Source organism: Narcine bancroftii, chromosome 8 (genome assembly GCF_036971445.1).
Source record: "Narcine bancroftii isolate sNarBan1 chromosome 8, sNarBan1.hap1, whole genome shotgun sequence".
NCBI classification, from domain to species: Eukaryota; Metazoa; Chordata; class Chondrichthyes; order Torpediniformes; family Narcinidae; genus Narcine; species Narcine bancroftii.
Window position 1 is genome coordinate 49,040,867 of NC_091476.1, and position 18,651 is coordinate 49,059,517.

General features: G+C 39.8%; 1 protein-coding gene across 1 annotated transcript in view; it reads left to right on the forward strand.

Moving 5' to 3' along the window:
• LOC138740666 (connector enhancer of kinase suppressor of ras 2) overlaps window positions 1-18,651 on the forward strand; it is a 763,661-nt gene that overhangs the window by 207,823 nt on the left and 537,187 nt on the right. The gene's annotated exons all lie outside the window — the stretch shown is intronic.

Consider the following 18,651-nt stretch of genomic DNA (forward strand, 5'->3'; position numbering starts at 1 on the left):
AGTAGGCCAAAAATGGCCCATCCAGCCTGCTCCGCCATTCAGTACGATCATGGCTGATCATTTTCTTCATTTTCTCGACCAACTTTCCAGTTTTTATTGGAAAGAAAGACTGTAACTTCTGCAATAGCTGTGAAAATATGAATGATTTTGCAAAAGAATTAATAATCAATAATTAACTGGATACAGGAATAAAAACAGTAACAAGGCATTTTGAAAAACATTTTATAACTTTATAAAAACTGAACTAGATGACCACATTTTTATTTTTGTTCAATCATTTCACTGATTTCATTATTACCCTGGAGAAAAACAACTAAAAGATCAAGAAGTTTCAATCTTGGAATCTTCCCTGTCCCTTTAGTTCTCCATTGGGTTTAATGAAGTCTGAGAAGAGAAGAAGCAGGTGAAATTTCAGGTGGTAATAAAAAGACAAAATGCTGGAGAAACTCAGCGGGTCGAAAGCAAAGATACATAACCGAGGTTTCGGTCTTGAGCCCTTCGTCAAATTGTAGGTGTAGATGTTAGAGTTGGGGAGGGGGGTAATGAGGAGAAGGGATAGCAATTAGTGGTAATACAATGGAATGAATGAAAATAAAGCTATTAAAAACCACAGTGATAGTTACAAACACAGTGAGATTAGAGGGATATTTAAAGAGAGCTACAAACATCAAAACATAAGCACAACAAAAAGAGAAATTATTTGACAATCTTGCAATTAATGGATAAGCTAATATTGTCTCAGATCAATTAACAAATTGGTTCACCAGAATGCTATTATATTTTAAATTTAGACATACACTACAGTGACAAGCTCTTATGGCCCACAGGCTGATGCTGCCCAATTATACCCGATTGACATATAACCCTGGTATATTTCTGATTGGAGGGAGCACCCAGCCAAAACTTACACAGACAGAGGGAGAATGTAGAAACTCCTTTGAGATGGGGCGGGATTCGAACCAAAGCCGCCAGCACCAGAACAGCATTGCGCTAACCACTATGTTAATTGTGCCACTCCTGCCACTTAGGTGCAAGCAATTTTTGTTACTGCCTCACCGCACTTACAGATATGAGTTTCACACCCTGATCTCAAATCTGCGTCTCCTAATTATGGTCTTTCCGCCAAGGGGAATGGGTCCTTTATGTTCACTCAGACTGGACCTCCTAGCCACTGTTATCGATCAGTGGTTCTCCTTGAGTTGATAGTTTTCACATTATCCACAGTATTCTGCAGCAATCCAAGTGCTAAACCGTAAATGGTGCAATAAATGAGTTAATGGATGTTTAGTCTCATATTCTCATAAGTAATTGCCTGATAACTGCTGTGATAGGCTCACTAGTTTAACACTTCAGTGAGTACTTACTTCATGCCTGAAGCTCACTCTACCAGCTGTTGTTAAGATATTGCATTCATTTCCTGAAAACATAAGGAAAAAAAAAGCAGAATAGAAGTTGAAATGAAATGTTCAATTATTGGAGAAAATCTCAAAATCTTGCAGTTGATTCTCCTGGGAAAATGTTGTGCATAAAAAAAAATAGGCAAAAGGTTTTCATGTTCTTTGTGGAAAATGTGTCAGTAGGGTATTATCCACCGTATCAGGAGTGGAAGTTATCTATAAATAACATTGGAAAAAAAATCAACACTGAAACCGATGAACCGTCTGATATAGTACTTGTCTGGAATGAGTAAGTGATACAATCGCAGAATCATATAGTTCACTGTGTACATTGACACAAATCCTTTACTACTTCCATTCTCTTCAGTTATCTCCCCACAGTCCCATAAAATTCCACCCAGAATCACTCACTCACACACTTGGGTCAATTGTGCTTTACTGTGGCCAATTAACCAACTAACCTTCGCCTTGTGAGGATGGAGAGAGAAAGCCAAACCAGTCACAGAAAGAACATGCAAAGTCTACACAAAATCTCTGGTTGTCAGAACCTGACAGTGAGAGATCAGTGCCACTGGCTGCAATACTGGGTTGTTTACTATTCTTTGTTCTTTTAAATAATATCCAAGCCATAAAAGTATTGAATGTGTTTTATGTTATTCACAATCAGTGGTAAATTCTGTGCATCATTTATCTATTGCGCATGGTAGGATGTCCCATATAATTGTAGACTCAAAGAATCCTAATTAACCCAAGTTTCATGTTCTTTAAAAGTCATTAAAAATGCAGAAAATAGTGCTCAAAATTATCAGCAGACAGCATTTGTGGAAGGAGAAATAGTTAAACTTTCGCCTAAAAAACACTTTTTTAGAAATGAAAAATAGGTAGTGTTACTAAGTTGTAGGGATGGTGGGAGCAAAGATTGATAGGATAAAAGGGAGTATCTGTGATATACAGAGGGAGAGAGAGCAGAGTTGCCATGGCGATCAGTTTTAGTGGTCCTTCTGTCTTTGGGTTAATGAGGCAGTTAAAAGGTGATGATGCACACAGGTATAAAGTGTTGCAAATAGCAGGGTGGTGGGACATGCCCAGCTTATCATGTGGAAGGATAAAAATGGAGTCAATATCACTGATGGATGACTTGCATGAGGATGCTAAATAAGATAGGAGCCCATAGTATTACAGGAAAGGTACTCACACAGATAAAAGATTGGCCGACTGGTGAAAATAAAGAGTGGGAGTAAAGGGGGCTGGATGCCAGTGCAGATGGATTTGGACTGGTTTGTGAATAGTTGTGGTGTCAAAGCTTATGGGAGAAGGCAGAAGAATACGGTTGAGAGGAAAATGACTTCAGCTATGATTCTAATGGCAGAATAGACTTGATGGGCCTCAGGTAAATTATAGAAGTACCCAATTATGGAACACACACACAAAAAAAACTGCAGATGCTAGAAATCTGAAATGTTATTTGAAGTGGGAGAAGTGATATAGAGACAGGAAGGCTACATTGTGTCCAGTCAGAAAATGAGGTGCTTTTCCTCAACCTTGTGTTGGCCTCACTGTTATGGAGTAGGAGAATGCAGGCAGTTAGATGAAAGTGGTAGTCCAATGGAGAATTAAAGCAACAGGAAGCTCAGGGTTCCTGCTGTGGATTGATTGCTGGTGCTCTGCAAACTGCATTTCGTTTCTCCAGTGCAGAGCAGACCACATTCTTTATCATTTCTGGCCATTTCTACCAGTTATCCATCAGTGTTGTCAGCTCATTTTTTTTCCTTTTCATAAACACTATCTGTTTTGCTGATTAACACATCTGAGAAGAAGAAGTGATCGAATCCTGTGCTGTCTGTAAGGAGTTTGTACATTTTCCCAGTGTCTGCATGGGTTTTCCCTGGGGGCTCCTGTTTCATCCCACTGTTCAAAACATACAAGGGATGTAGATTAATTGGGTGTAAATTTGACAGCAAGGACTCGTGGGCTGAAATGGCTTGTTACTGTACTGTATGTTTAAATTTAAATTTTAAAAAACTTGAAAAATATAAGGCCTCTTTGTTTGTATGAAAAGCCTCTAACTGACCCCATCACTCCCATGTCAAAGTACTGGTTGCATCCATTCATAGATTATGATATTTCCTTTGTCCCCTAATTTCTCTGCAGCTTCCGTCTTAAATCATTTGTTTTCTCTCTCCCAGTTCTGATGACATTGGTTTGAAACATTAACTGCTTGATGCTTCCTTTTATTACATTTTTAAAATTTTCACACTATGAACCATACTGACCAAAATACTGAACAATAAAATGCCAGGAGAGGATGGATGCCCAATAGAATTCTATAAAACATTTAAAGACTTATTAATTCCTCCTCTCCTGGAAGTAATGAACCAGATTGAAGAAACACAAAACATACCAGATTCATGCAAAACAGCAATAATTACAGTAATACCAAAGACGGGGAAAGATCCACTAACACCAGCATCGTCTAGACCAATATCTCTACTTAACACAGATTATAAGATAATAGCTAAACTATTAACAAACAGATTACAAACAGTGTACCAAAAATAGTAAAACTAGATCAAACTGGATTTATTAAGAAAAGACGAACAACGGACAATATCTGTAAGTTCATTAACTTAATCCATGCAGTACAAGGAAACAAGACGCCAACAGTGACGCAGAGAAAGCCTTTGCCAGAGTAGAATGGAATTATTTATTCAAAGTACTACAGAGGTTCAACCTACCAGAGAAATATATTAATTGGATTAAAGCATTATATAAGGGACCATTGGTGAAGGTGACAGTAAATGGATATATATCAAACCAATTTAAATTAAGCAAATCAACTAGGCAGGGATGTCCAATATTTCCCTTACTGTTCACGTTAGCTATAGAACCATTGGCAGAACTGATAAGAACAGAAAATAAAATAAGAGGGATAAAAATAAAAGAGAAGGAATATAAAATCAGACTATTTGCAGATTACATCATAGTATACTTAACCAGAAATATCAATAAAAGAATTACATAAGAAATTGAAGGATTATGAAGTATCAGGGTACAAGATCAACGCATATAAAAGTGAAGCAATGCCAATGAATAATGCGGATTTTACAAAGTTTAAGAAATAATCACCATTTAGATGGCAAACACAACCAATTCGATACGTAGGTATACAACTAGATAATAATCTAGGCCATCTATACAAACTAAATTATCAGCCATTAATGAAGAAATTACAAGATGACTTGGAAAGCATTGGAAAGACTTACCACTAACACTGATAGGAAGGGTAAATTGTATTAAAATGAATATCTTCCCAATGATACAATACCTATTTCAATCATTACCAATTCACCTAACAGAGAAATTCTTCAAGGAGCTAAAGAAAATAATAAGGAAATTCTTATGGAAAGGGGGGGAAACCGAGGATAGTGCTAGATAAATTAACAGAATAGTACAAATAAGGGGGCTTACAGCTACCAAACTTTAAGAATTATTATAGAGCAGATTTTTATCAAACAAGGGAAAAACCAGATTGGACCAGATTAGAGCTAGATAAAATAGGAGAGAAGGTACCTGAACATATATTATATAAGTGGGATGAAGAGCTGGTGCAACATAGGAATTCACCAGTACTGCACCATCTGCTCAACATTTGGAAGAAGATTCACGTAGAAAGGAATAAAACAAATGATCAACTACCAAAACTAATATTGATGCAAAATCAACTAATCCCTTTCACAATAGATAACCTTTCCTTTAAAGCATGGGAGAAAAAAGGGATCAAAAGAATGGAAAATTGTTTTTCGGGAAATAAATTATTATCTTTTGAACAGATGAAGGACAAATATGGAATAACTCACGGTACAATATTTGCATACCACCAACTGAAAACCTACTTGAAGGACAAATTGGAAAGCAGGCTGAGGTTACCAGAAGGAAGCAATTTTGAATATGTGATTACAGACACAATGATAATTAAAAGATTTATAACAAACATGTACATCAAACTGCAAGAGAAAGAGAACGAGGAAACAAGCTGTAAACCCAAACAAAGATGGGAACAAGATCTAAACATAAAGATAAAGAATGAAACATGGGAAAAACTATGCTCCGGAACTATGAGAAATGCAATAAACACAAGGTTACGCATGATACAATATAATTGGTTACACAGGCTATACATCACACCCCAAAAGTTAAATAAATGGGACCCAACAGTATCAGACAGATGTTTTTTTTCTGTAAGAAGGAAATGGGAACAACAGTACATGCAATTTGGGCATGTGAGAAAGTGGAAAAGTTTTGAGAAAATCTAAACCAGGTATTAAATAAAATCACAAAAAGCAACATACCAAAAAATCCAGAGATCATTCTTCTAAGTAATATAAGAAGTAAAGAACTTGGACTCGATTTGGATGGAGCACAAAAAAGATTTATTATGATAGCCTTAGCTGTCGCAAAAAAATGTATTATGTCAACCTGGAAATTAGAAGATAGCCTGAGAAAACAGCAATGGAACATAGAAATGAATAAATGTATTCCATTGGAAAAAATAACATATAATTTAAGAAATAACATCACAGTATTCGAACAAATTTGGGAACCGTACTGGAACACAACAGATAAGTCCTACCGCGGACCTCCACTGCCTAAATTGACAGAAGGAGAAGAAGATGAAATGAACTGACCCAGTATGTAAAAGTAGAAGACACAAATTTCTTGTTTATTTTTATTGTGTGATGACATTGTTTAATGAGTTTAATGTATCATGTATGTGATGGGGGGGGGGGTGTGTGAAGGAGGGAGGGAAGGGAGGGGGGGAAAAAGGGGAGAAAATGACACTGTGTATATTCAAGAAGGAAAACTGCTTGATGCTTCCTGACCTACAAAAGGTTCCAAGGAGGTCCTATTTTTATTCACATTTCCAGCAGAATCTGAATTTATTGTCTTGAACAAGTCATGAAATTCGATGTTTTGTGGCAGCATCACAGAGTAGGAGACAGCAAAGTTTCCCTCCAAAATGAATTCAATGCCTTTTATGCCCAATTTGGTCACCATTCATATTATAACCATCTTATGACATTACTAGAAATAAAAAAAATAATAGTGCATGAAAAATAAGACCGTGTCTTTGGTGACAGCAGGGAAGAAGCTGTCCTTGTGCCGCTGAGTGCTCATCTTTAGGCTCCTGTACCTTTTTTCTGATGGTATCAGAGTGAAGAGGGCATGGCCTAGGTGGGGGAGGGATTTTTTGAGAGGCCGCTTTATTCAGACACCACCTCATGTCGATGTCCTCAATGGAGTGGAGTCTGGTGCTTATGATCTTGCAGGCCGAGTTAACAACTCTCTGGAGTTTATTCTTGTCCCGAGAGTTGGAGCCTCCATACCAGGCAGTGATGCAACCAGCCAGAATTCTCTCCATGGTACAACTGTAGAAGTTTCTGAGAGTCTTTGGTGACCTACCAAATCTCCTCAGACACCTCACAAAGCACAACCATTGGTGAGCCTTCTTTGTAATAGTATCAACATGGAGGTTCCAGGACAGTTCCTTGGAGATATTGACACTCAGGAATTTGAAGATCTTGACCCTCTCCACTACTGAGCCCTCAACAGGAACTGGGTTGTGTTCCTCTGACTTGCTCCTGAAGTCCACAATCATCTCCTGGTTTTGCTGACGTTGAGCGCAAGGTTCAATGAGCTGATCTCTCTCCCTCCTGCACACTTCCTCATTGCTGACTGTGATTCTGCTGACAACTGTGGTGTCATTAACAAACTTATAGGTGGCATTGAAATTGTGCTTGGCCATGGGTGTATAATGAGTAGAGCAGTGGGCTAACCATACATCCTTGGGGTGCGCCTGTGTTGATAATCAGTGAGGCGGAGACATTATTTCCAATTCATACTGACTGTGGTCTTCCAATGAGAAAGTCAAGGATCCATTTACAGATTGGGGCACAGAGGCCGAGTTTTTAGCTTCTTGACCAGCACTGAGGGAATAGTGATATTGAAGACAAAGCTGTAGTCTATGAAGAGCAGCCGCATGTATGAATTGCTGTTTTCGAGGTGATCCAGAGCTGAGTGGAATGCCAGTGATATTGCATCTGCTGTGGAGATATTATGACAATAGGTGAATTGCACTGGGTCAAGATCTTTGCTTAGGTGTGTGTTAATTCTGAAGATATAAGAAAAATTCATTCAAAATACATTAACAATAAAATGAACATCCTCAAGAATTTATTATATTTGTCAAATCATGGTCTTGATAAAATTAAGAACCTTAAAATTTATGTTTTTCTGTTTCCTTTTTATTTTCTTTCTGCATCATTTTAGACATTCTTAATGATGAACATGTTGTTTCTTTGTGCTTTATTTACTCCTCATTTCACTGCAGCCGCATTTCTTTCTGACCTCAATGCACCTTATTTGATGTTTGCAATTTTTTTTCCGCTTGGAGCATGTAAGCCTCCTTTCATAATTTAGTTTCGAACCATTGAACATTTCTCTGCCAATTTTCAAAGGGAAAAATGTCAATGTCCATCTGTGAGCTGCTGGAGTTAAATGAATATTTAAATGTAAACATAGACGTTCAGCACGGTAACAGGCTCTTTCGACCCACAAACACGTGCTACCCAATTACACCCAATTGACCTACCTACATTTTGAAGAGTGAGAGAAAACTGTAGTGCCTGGGGAAAACCCACGCAGACATGGGGGAAACCTACAATCTCTTTACGGACAGCGCGGGTCCTGATGGCTGGCGCTGTAACAGCAATGCACTTACTGCTATGCCAACCATGCCACACATCTATATCAGATATAGAGCAAAAATAAAAATAGGGTGCCATCAAAATTGGAGAAAACATCGAAAAAGATTTTAAAGAATTAATCTAAAATGTGGATGGAAAATAATTGATGCACAACTGAAGCTATATGAGAAAAGTCAAGTTAACACTTCAGCATAGAATCTGCAAAGATTGTGTTGGAGTTATCCTGCAGGTAAAATGTTAAATCAAGGTAATATTTACCTTCCTGGGTGATGCAAAATTCTTGTGACTTTACTTTGAGGAAAGGTTTTTCTTCAGGACTGTCCTGAATAACAATTATTACTCAATTCACGCAACTGCAGAGTTCAAAGTTCAGATTTATTATCAAATTACTTACATGACATCACATAAAACCCTGAAATTCACTTTTCCTGTGGGTCAGGCTGAATTTCTACTTGTTGATAATGTATTTAAGAAAAAAATACTGTACACAAAAGAGGTAAATCTAAACAAACTGACAATGCAATAAAGAAAATAAATAATGTGCATAGTCCTTAAATAAGTCACTAATTAAATGTCTTCTTTGGCTTGGCTTCGCGGACGAAGATTTATGGAGGGGTAAATGTCCACGTCAGCTGCAGGCTCATTTGTGGCTGACAAGTCTGATGCGGGACAGGCAGACACGGTTACAGCGGTTGCAGGGGAAAATTTGTTGGTTGGGGTTGGGTGTTGGGTTTTTCCTCCTTTGTTTTTTGACAGTGAGGTTGGCTCTGCGGTCTTCTTCAAAGGAGGTTGCTGCCCGCCGAACTGTGAGGCGCCAAGATGTATTGTTTAGGAATCTCACGTTGGAGGGGTATCAACTGTTCCTGAACCTGGTGATATGAGTTGGAAGACACCTATACCTCTTTCCTGAAGGCAGCACCGAGAACAGTGCATGTCTTGGGTGGTGTGGATCCTTGATGATTGCTGCTGCGCTCCAACAGCATCATTGCATGTAGATTTTTTTTTGATGCTGGGGAGAATTTTGCTTGTGATATACTGGGCTGTGACCATGACATTTTGCAGGAATTTTCCACTCAGAAGTATTGGTGCCCCCATACCAGGCCGTGATGCAGCTGGTCAGAATACTTCCACTACATATCTGTGGAAGTTTGCCAAGGTTTTGTATGTTATAGCCAACCTTGCCAAACTCTTGAGGAAGTAGGGGCAGTGATGTATTTTCTATACATTCATATATGTGTTGTATCCACCTCTGATTGCCCAATGATCACTGTATTGAACACCACTGGTTTTCCCTTCCTAAAGTCTACAATCAGCTCCTTTGGTTTTGCTGATGTTGAGTGCGAAGTTGTTATTTCTATACCATTCAGCCAAGTTTTCAGTCTCTCTCCTGTATGCTGACTCATTACCCATTTTTTTGCAACCCACTGCTGCAGTATCTTCATTTGTGGAGCGGACTTTGGAATCATGTCGACCTCCTGCTCCGCTGCCATTAGAGCAAATCTCAATTAAATCCAGACCTTCTGTCTACCTTGAGAGTTCTCATCAGCAATTACAAACAGGCACTTGCAGAGCTCCATGATGTGGTCAGTAAACAAGAGATGGCCCACCCTGATACTTGAGCTGGGCCAATAGATAGTGAACTTGGTGGCTAGGTGGGTGGCATCTTCAGAAAATATAAGAATTGCAACACTCATAGCTGTGCCCCTGAGAATTAATAATTAAACTTGAAGCTGGTAATTGCAAATCATAGTCAATGAATTTAACCAGGCCCGTCTCAAGAAAACCCTTCCCAATTACCACCAGCACACAATCTGCTATGCCAGAGTTCCCAGCACACTTGATTACTGATACACCAAGGTAAGGATGGCTTCCATTTTTTCTCAAGATTGCATTTTGGCAAGTTGGATCATCTGGCTGTGCTCCTTTGCTTTCATACAGACAGAGTCTAAAAAGAGAAGCTCCAGAGATCAGGACAGCTAGAAGGTAGTTGTGGAGGCTGAAGAACAGTTATAGGATTGACTCAAATCAATGGATTGGACAGTCTTCAAGCTGAGGATCTGAATGATGACACTCAGCTTTTATCATAACAGCTGTGGATGAATGTGTCTGCACCAAATCATTCAGGGTTTTCCCCAATGAGAAGCCATGGATAAACCATGAAATCCAGAACCTGCTGAGAGCCAGGACACAGACATTTAAGGCCAGAATTCCAGAATACTACACAAGGATCAGGTATGATCTACAAAGAAAATATCTCAGGCAAAATGGAGATTCTGGATGAAAATGGAAATAATGAAGAGAGCTGAGGCAAGGTCTAAATAATATAATCTGCGAAAGAACCAAATCCAGTGAAGTAGGAGACAGCAAAGTTTCACTCCAAAATGAATTCAATGCCTTTCATGCCCAATTTGGCCACCATAATAAGGAAGAACCACTGCACATCTCTGAGGATCATGTGCATGCTGCCATTAACAGAGTGAATCCAAGGAAAGCATCTGGTCTGGATGTAGTTCCTGACCGAATAGTGAAAATCTGTGCTGACCAACTTGCCAATGTGTTCACGACTATCTTCAACATCTCACTCTGGCAGGGCCTGGATATGGAGGACTATGGACTGGGTGCAGGTCAGTGGGAGTAGGCCAAAAAAATGGTTTGTTACAGACTAAAAAAACTGAAGGGGTCTGTTTCTGTGCTGTAGTGCTCTATGGTTCAATTTCAAACAGGTTTCAATCGTACCGGTGGCCAAGAAGAATGTTGTAACCTGCCTAAATTACTACCGACCAGTAACACTGACATTCAGAGTGATGAAAGGCTTTGAGAGGCTGGCGTTGAAGCATATAAGTTTCTCTAGTCGCTGTCACTCTGCTTTTTGGTAGAGACCATTGTCATAATTCCCGCATTACAATTATGATATTAAAAGTACTTCTGTGAATGGTCAGTGTTTTAATATGTGCTGATATGCAGGTTCTTTTGACTGAGTGGCAGTAAATGATCATAAGAATTGGTTTTGAGAAAGCCTCATAATATGAGATTCCCTTTGACTTCAAAAGGACAATGAAGTGAAGTGCCTTTGGTGCCATGGAATACAATTCCAATTCACACTTATTGTTTGTAAATTATCTCTAAGTATTCTTCAACTTTGGCAATCTCTCAGAATTGAGAGTGGCTTGCTTCTACTTCAGCTTCATAGGGATTTAAGTTGACAAATGAGGCCAATGTGAGAACTGCAGGTTCTGACAGGGTGGGTGACTGGTTATTTGTGAGTCGTGCACTCTTCCTGGCATTTACGCAGGGCTTCCGTGTGTTTCCAATGCACGACGTCAATGGTCTCAATGCTATTGTGAATATTCCATCTCTACTTCGATCAGTCAGGGTCCAAAATGGGTTTGAAGGTTGTAGAAACAACAAAAGAGAGTGTCTTGCTACTTGAGCTGGGTCAAAAGGTGGTGAACTTGATGGCTCGGTGGGTTGCATCTTCAGAACACACAAGAACTGCAAGAAATCATAGCTATGCCTCTGAGAATTAATAATTGAAGTTGAGGCCCTTGAATAGCAATGATCAAAGCTACAGATTATCTTGTAACATTCATCAAAGGGTGAAAAAAATGAAATGCATTTTCAAGCCTGGAAATGAGTTCGAAAAGCACTTGTTGCAGATTCATCTGAGAATTTATCAACTTTTTGGGCAATGAATATAAATAGTTTTTAATTTTCAAAAGCTTAAGACAGCTTCATTTTAATCCATTTTTAATCATGAAATAATTTCAATATCAAAATACTTATTTGAATTGCTTGGATTCCATTCTGTTCCAAATCAACCTGTTGCTCACGATTGAAACTTGCACATTCAATCAGAATTGGATTCTCAATTGTATATAGCTGGCAGGCAAGCCAATCATCTCTCATCAAAAACTTCAAGATGGAAAACTCCACCTATTTCATCTGTTGGCCATGCAGATATAACAATTAAAGTAGAAAATTTAGATGCAACAGATTCAGCAGATGCCATTTCTCGAGTCCCCCACATCTAGACAAGAAGGATACCCATGTCAGGCCATTATTCATTAATAACAGATATGCCTTTAATTCCCTAGTCTAAAACAGACTCATCTCTAATATTCAGGACTTCACCAGGATCTTAGCACCTCCTCTGCAACTGGATCCTCAATTTCATGTCTGTCACTGAATTGGTGCAAGTACTTTCTCCCCCACAATATTATTGCCCCACAAGGCTGCCAACTCAGCCCCTTACTGTATTCCTCATACACCCACAATTTTACAGTCAAATGCCACTCTAACTCAATCTATAAAATCATGGATGACACTATCTTTGCAGATCAGAACTCAAATAATGACAAGATTCAATACAGAGAGGAGACAGAGTTTGTCAGACATTGGCTTGGTGTCAGGACAACAACCCTCCCTCAATGTCAGCAAGACTAAGGAGCTAATCATTGACGTCTGGAAGAGGAACTGAGTTCACTCTCCTGCTCGCATCAAGAGCAATGGAAATAGTAAATAGCTTTCATTTCCTCGGAGTAAATATTGTCTACCCATGCTGACACAAATGGCCTAGAAGGCACATAAATAGTTTTACTTCCTCAAGAGATGAGGAGATTTAGCTTATCTCTAGTATCTCTTGATACCTTACACACCCCTAAATAAGAGTATCCTGTTGGGAGGCAACACTGTATGGCATAGGAGTGCACTGCCCAAGACCATAAAAAACTGCAGAGAGTTGTGAACACAGCTCAGTCCATCACACATCGACTCTGACGCCTCCCAATGGCTTTGAAAAGCAACAAAGGACACATTCCACCTCTCTTCCTGTTAGGAAGCTTCATGAGTGTGTATTCAAGGGTAGTTTATTTCCTGCCGTCATCAGATGACTCCATGAACTTCATTGTAATGAAATAATGTTGCTCTTGTTCAAACTGATCTCTCACTAGTCTATGTGTATTTTATTCTGCTGTACTTCATGGATAGAAAAGCAAATCTTTTCACTTTACCTTAGCATTCATGACAATAAATATAACTTGATAAACTCATGATTTTTATTATACATTTTGACTTAAATGATTATCCAAACCTGACAAACTCAATATATTGGAATGAACAATTAGTTTTTGAGCAGGCCTTCTAATGGATTATGTTGAATAGAAATGTTGAATGTGCTGGCATGCATAACCAGTCTATCCATATCTTGCACAGAAATACATTCTAAAATGTAATAACCTGCACCCATTTACTGTCAAAACATGGATAAAACATGTATTAAACTAATTACTACAATGTCTTATGTATGCTTTCAAAATACAATAAACATCTAAATTCCATTTACTGTTTGTTATTATTGCTTATTGTTTACCAAAAAAAAATGAGTATTCACTTCCAAACTGTTTAATTCACAGAGAACCTAAGAACATCTGAGATAGGACAGAGGAGCCCATTCAGAGGTACAGAAGAAAAGTTGTAGATGCTCTGGTCCAGTGCAGAATACAAAAGTACTGGAGAAACTCAGCATCCATCAGAAGTAAAAGGTGACCAACAGTTTGGGCCTGAGCGCTTCATTTCTCAGCTTCTTTCTCTTCTACCCTCCCATGTGTTCAGACCTATGATCTCTTACTTGTTAGCTTGTGCACCTCCTCCTTGTCATCCCCGACCTTTTTATTTTGGCCCAATTTTGGGCATTCCTCATGAAGGTCTCAAGCCTGGAATGTCAATTGCCTTTTACTTCCTATGGATGCTGCATGATCTGCTGAGTTCCTCACAGTATTGCAGAAGCCCATTCCATTCATTGAGCCTACTCTGCTATTCAGTAAGATCATGGTTGATCCAAACTTGGCCTCAATAAACCACTCTCTTGTTCTTCCCTCATGCATAAGAACAAGAAATAGGAGCAGGAGGAGGCCATTTTGCCCAATAAACCTGCTCCACCATATAATAAAATATAGAGTCCAATCTGGCCGTGGAGTCAGCTCCATCTGCCAACCTTTTCCCCATAACCCTCCATTCTCATTCTTCAAAAATCTATCCATCCTTGCTTTAATGCTCGGAGCTGTATTCACCACCTTCTGCAGTTTCTTTCAAGTCATCTGATTGCACAAGTACAACCTGATAAAAAAGGATTCTCTGATCTTTGGAGCAAAACATGTAAGACACACAATCAGACATAATACACATACAGACAAACAAGACATATGCAGGACAAGTATTTCAAAGAAATAAATAAATATTGCTTTTTGCACATGAGAGTCTCAGATGGATCATTTGAGCATTTCACCTTTCTCACTGCCTATAGGAAGAAGCTGTTCCTCTGTAGCAGACTTCAACAGGGATTTTTCTGAAAGTTGTACCTGGCAATTGGAGTCAGGTGACTCAGGCAGTTGGATTTGAAAAGCTCAGATCAGCAAGAAGCTGATTGGGCAATAGAGATCAAGTGATTCAGGGAACTTGTGACACAAGGACATATTAATTCACTTCAACTCAGCAGTTTGGGGAATTGGTGCTATTGACTAGAGTTTCACACGGTGCATGCAACAGTGAGTAGGAAATTTACAGCTAATTAATACTTTTTTCTACATCTCAGCCTGGTGGTGCTGGCTGTCTTCCCTGACATGTGCAGGATGGAAGGAGTCCTCAATGATTTTGTGTGCCCTCTTCAGATAATGATTCTGGTTGTTCATTTTGATGTGGTGGGGGGGGGGGGTGAAGGGAAACTCCAGTGATCCTCTCTGCCACTCATAAGGTCCTTTGGTTTGACCCATGATTCATTTCTCTGCAGAAACCATACCACACTGTGATACATCTGGCCAGGATGCTCTCGATGGAGCTCCTATTTGACATAATGGTGGCCAGTTGACTGGCTTGCTTCAGTCTTCCCAAGAAGTGCACTCACTGTTGTGCCTTCCTGACAAGAGAGGACATGTAGAGTGTCCATGATGTGCTACTAGTTAAGAGAAATCCAAAGAACTTTGTGCTCTCCACTTTCTCTAGTTCAGAGTTGTTGATGTATAGTGGAGGGGGGTCGTTCTGGTCCTCCTGAAGTCCATGATCATCTTAATCTTGTCATGTTGAGATTCAGGTTGTGACTCTCACACCATTTCATGAGATTTGTCCACCTCTTCTTTGTAGTGAGACTCATCATTGTGGCTGATGAGGCCAATTACTGTTGTGTCATCTGCAAACTTGATGACACCGTTGAACCTGGAGCTGGTGATGTGATTGTTGATTAGTAGCATGAACAGGAGCAGGTTAAGCACACAGCCCTGAGATACACCAGTGTTCAGTGTGATGATGTTCGATGTTCTGCTACCAACCTGAGCAGACTGTGATCTTTCCATTAGGAAGTCCAGAATCCAGTTACAGAGAGGGATGTTGAGTCCCACGAAGGATAGTTTCTCCACTGGGCTTGGATTCAATGCTGAGATGAAGTTAATGAACAGCAGCCTGGCATATGAGGTGTTGTTCTCTAGGTGGACCAAGATGAAGTGGCCAGTTGATAGCATCGTCCAATGGAATGGTTTCTTGTATAGGTGAATTAAAATGGGTCCAGGGTCTTTCGGAGGTGTGCTTTGATGTGTTCCATCACCAGATGCTGGAAGCATTTCATTATAGTGGAAATTAGTGTCACAGGGCAGTAATCATTAGGGCAGTTATTGTTGTTTTCTTGGGTACCGGGATGACGGTGGCTGCCTTGAACCTTGCGGGAACAATGGACTGCTGCAGTAAGGTTTTGAAGATATCCATGAAGACCTCCATCAATTGATCTGCCATTCAGTACCCGACCAGCTATGTTCTCTGGTCCTACCGCCTTATGTGGGTTCACCTTAGATAGAATTCTCCTCAGCTCAACTGCAGCAATGCAAGGGGGGCTGATTAACAGGGGGACATGGAGCTCTCATTGGTATCATCAACATGGTGCAGACCAGCTCCCATACAACACTGTGCTATAGCCAGCTCATATGCTTTTGATAGTGCACCTTTAGAAGTTATTAAAAGGCTTGGGGGACACAACAAACTTGCTCATCCTTCCAATAATATAAATGCTTTGATGTGCTTTATTGATCATTGTGTCAATGTGGTTGGTTCTGATCCGGCCTCTGAAAATGTTTTCTCTCAAGTACGATAAGATGTTTCCTGCCTCCACTTCAGAGCCATTGATGTGGACAGGGAAGTGGGCTCTACCTGTCTTCTTTTCCTGCCCCCCCCAACTCCCCCAAACTGAATTTGAGGGGTGAATTATGATGAATCCTGATGAATTTAAATGAGGAGGGAATCTAAGTGGAGCACAAAGTCTAGAATAAATCTCTGGATTGATTTTGTTTTGGATGATAAGTAATTGCAAGCTGGACTAGTTGCCATGATGAGGTCAAATTTGAAATAACAGTGAGAGTGAGGCAAAGGCAGAGAAAAAGTTGGTGATTAAATATATGGGATTTGGTGCTCATCTTAGAGCCAGATCAATGAGGTTGTGCAGTCAGATTCAGGGAGGTCTAAGGGAGAGGTCAATGGACACACTTGATAATGGAGGAAAGATGATGGCTGAAAGCTATTTTTACGAGGCAAGATAATGGAGGGATTGGGATAGCAGAGGTAACTAATGTACAGGCTCGACGAGTCATGATGTAATCATTTCAATCTGGTGATTGCTGGCAAAACTAAATGCTCCCAAGTGGCAAAGTAACAGTGGCTGTGCCTGAAATCAATGTGAGCATTTGAGTGAATGTGTCATTAGCAATGCTCGTCAATGAGTATGAAGAAAATGACCTTGTTTGGTTGGGATTATCTTTCACACAAAAGTTATGGTGGTTAGAAATCAATGATCTCAGCATGAGGACATTGGTCAGGGCCGTGACCAAGGCCCAAACATCTTCAGCCAGTTTATCAAGTGACCACTGTTTCATGATAATGTCACAAGTGGGGATATTATCTCAAATATCCATTGAACAATAACATACGTTATGCCATGGACAGAGAGAGGCCATTTCTTTTCCATTGTGAATGTTCCGATTGAAAAATAGCAACCCAGCCTAAACCTATCAGCTGCACTGGGCCCATAACATAACAAACAGACCTTTTCTGATGTCTGAGCAGCCTTTGATTAGTGAAGCAAGGGGCTTCACTTAGCAGTCTCTTAGCAGTTAGGAAAGAAATATTATTACAGTTCCATTCTATAATTGTGCCAATGACCTGGGATCGAACATGGCACTGACTTTAATGAGTTTGTACGTTCTCCCTGTGTCTGCATGGGTTTGACCTGGGTGCTCCGGTTTCCACCAACCCTTCAAAACATACAGGGGTTGCAGGTTATTTGGGATATTTGAACAGCACAGTCTCAAGGCTGTAAGGGCATGTCTACAGTTAAAATTTAATTTAAAATATAAATTTAAAATTTGACACTTCTTGAATTGAGAGATGCTGGCTTTCAGGCATCAGTACCTTCTGCCCAAAGTTGCAGAGAAAAGAGGTATGACTAGGGATACGAGAGTCCTTTATGATACTGGCTGCCTTCTTGAGACAGTGCCTCATATTGATATCTGCAATCGATGGGAGCTCAGTGTCTGTAATGGACATGGCTGTGTTTACAACCTGCAGCTTTCTGTGTTCCTAGGCAGTAATTCCCAAAAGAGTCTGTGAGGAAACCAGTCAGTATGCTTTCCACATCTATGGAAGTTTGATACTGTATCAATGACATACTGAATCTCCTCTGATTGCTTAGGAAATAGAGGCATTAGTATGCCTTCTTCACAGCCTCGATGTGCTGACTCCAGGAAAGTCTCCCAGGATCTTTCCTGGACCCAACACATCAATGGCTTCATGAAGAAAGCACGTCAGTGCTTCTACTTCCTCAGGAGTTTGCGGAGGTTTGGAATGATACCAGAAACCCTGCAAATTTCCACACATGTGTGGTAGAAAGTGCTCTGACTGGTTGCATCATGGTCTGGTATGGGACACTAATACTTCTGAGCATAAAGCCCTCCAAAAAGAAGTGGACACAGCTCAGGAAATCACATGCAAACCCCTCCCCACTATTGAGCAGCAATCATTAAAGACCCTCACCACCTAGCAAATGCTCTGTTCTAACCGCTGCCATCAGGAAAGAGGTCTAGGTGCCACAAGACTCCTATCACCAGGTTCAGGAATAGTTGCTACCCATCCATCATCAGACCCCTCAATGATAAACTCAATCAGAGACTCATTTAAGGACTCTTGTGCACTTTAATGATTTTATTTTTTTAAATTTTCTCTGTATTGTAGTTTGTTTACATTTGTAATCAGTTTACAGTTCTTTATTTGTTTATGTGTTTTATGCTGTGTAGATTTTTTTTTGCACTACCAATTAGTGGTAATTCTGCCGTGGCTGCAGGAAAAAGAATCTCAGAGTTGTATGTGATGTCATGTATGTACTCTGACAATGTCTTAAATCTGAATCTTACTCCCAGGAATTTTAAAGTTTTGACTCTCCACCTCCTTCTAATTAATGCAGC